Source organism: Sinocyclocheilus rhinocerous, unplaced genomic scaffold (genome assembly GCF_001515625.1).
Source record: "Sinocyclocheilus rhinocerous isolate Xijiao unplaced genomic scaffold, SAMN03320098_v1.1 C36794634, whole genome shotgun sequence".
Taxonomy (NCBI): Eukaryota; Metazoa; Chordata; class Actinopteri; order Cypriniformes; family Cyprinidae; genus Sinocyclocheilus; species Sinocyclocheilus rhinocerous.
The window spans coordinates 1-1,804 of record NW_015785988.1 but is presented as its reverse complement, the minus strand read 5'-3'; the positions used below and the strand labels follow the sequence as shown (position 1 = coordinate 1,804).

At 40.0% G+C, this 1,804-nt stretch overlaps 1 pseudogene; it reads left to right on the top strand.

Annotated features, from left to right (window-relative positions):
• The first annotated feature begins 162 nt into the window (after positions 1 to 162).
• Positions 163 to 1,606, top strand: LOC107736579 (sodium/calcium exchanger 2 pseudogene; annotated as a pseudogene).
• The last annotated feature ends 198 nt before the right edge of the window (positions 1,607 to 1,804 follow it).

The window sequence follows — 1,804 nt, the reverse complement described above, 5'->3', positions numbered from 1 at the left end:
ATAATTATATTAAATGTAAATATCTATTACATTGTCTTATCATATATATTTATTCTTTTTTTATATTATATTAAATTAGATTAGATCCAGAAATTCTTGGAAAAGTTATTAGCTGATTTTGATCATTTGCAAATATGAAATATTGGCCAGGTTATCAACCTGATGTCTGTATTTTCTCATGCTCTCTGTCTCTCTCCTTCAGACACATTCGCCAGTAAAGTCGCCGCTACTCAGGATCAGTACGCAGACGCCTCCATCGGAAACGTCACGGGCAGCAACGCGGTCAACGTGTTTCTGGGCATCGGCGTGGCCTGGTCCGTGGCGGCCGTGTACTGGGCCTTCCAGGGCAAGCGCTTTCTCGTGGATCCCGGCTCGCTGGCTTTCTCCGTCACCCTCTTCACTATTTTCGCCTTCATCTGCATGGGGGTGCTGCTGTTCCGGCGCCGGCCGTCTATCGGGGGAGAGCTGGGCGGCCCTCGTGTCTCACGTTTGCTCACTACGCTCCTCTTTCTGGGTCTGTGGCTCCTCTACATCCTCTTCTCCAGCCTTGAGGCCTACTGCCATATTGAGGGCTTCTGAAAGGAGAAACAGGGAGCAAACACCACACACTTATATCTACCAATAAATCTAAAGGGGTTTTGAGGCTCTATAAGCCACATAAATCAACACAAGTCTGCACACACACTTACAAAACACATCGTTGAATGCACTAATGCAAATCATTCAACTTAGATGAGACCTGGAGGAGAATCTGAGGTGAAAGAGAAAAAGAGATGGATGATGTTGGAGAGAGATGAAAGAAGAGGAGTTTTGTGAAAAAGGAAGCAAAGCGTGTAGCAAAAGAGGGCAAAGATGAGTGTAATGTACTATAAAGGGGGAGCGACGCTGTAAAATAGTCACACTTATATCTTTTCGTTTCTCGAGCTCAAAGGCAGAACTGACGACTTTTGTTTCACACTGCAGACGTTGTCCCGCAACAGGTCTTTTTATGGTTCAGGGGCACAATAAATCCGAGTAAAGATAAAAGATGTCTTCAGAACAATAGTGAAGGCATTTTAGATGCTAATGAAAATGCACCAGCAGTCGAGCTGCAGTTTTGCTTGCGATGTGCATCATTCTGTACTAAAGCAGTCATTTATGATTGTTGCTTGACAGATTGTACAATATGAGTTCTTGAGTAAAAGCAAGACAGGCTGAAAGTTGTGCGTCACACTAGACTTCAAGCATGTAAAATTACTTTAGTCCCTGAAGTGAATATGCGCAGCAGGATGTGATGTCATGTTCTAGGGCTTCTTATTTTGATAAATAATAAAATGTAACTAATAATGCAGTCTAGTGTGACCGCACCTAACTTTGAAATCGTACCGTACAAACCCAAGCAAGCTGTTTCACTAATGTTGCCAATGTTTCACCTGCTTGATGTCGGAATGAGCAAACTCAAGAAGTTAAGTTAATGGTAATGTGAAGGGAATGATAAATAACAAAATATTGATTTTGTGTAAATATTGACACTATAAGCAGTCCAAGACTTTCAATTGTGCCCTGAAATGACAAAAATCTTTTGCTTTTTAATATTATTTTTTATTAATAATTATATTAAATGTAAATATCCAATACAAAATATTATTATATTATATTATATTCAGAATCTTCAGAAAAGGTACATAAGTTCACCACTGATGTCTATATTTTCTCATAGTCTCTATCACCCTTTTTCAGACACATCAGACCCAATTGTGCCCTACAATGACAAAACTCTTTTAAAGAGGTGGTTCATTGCGATTTCACTTTTTTAACGTTAGTT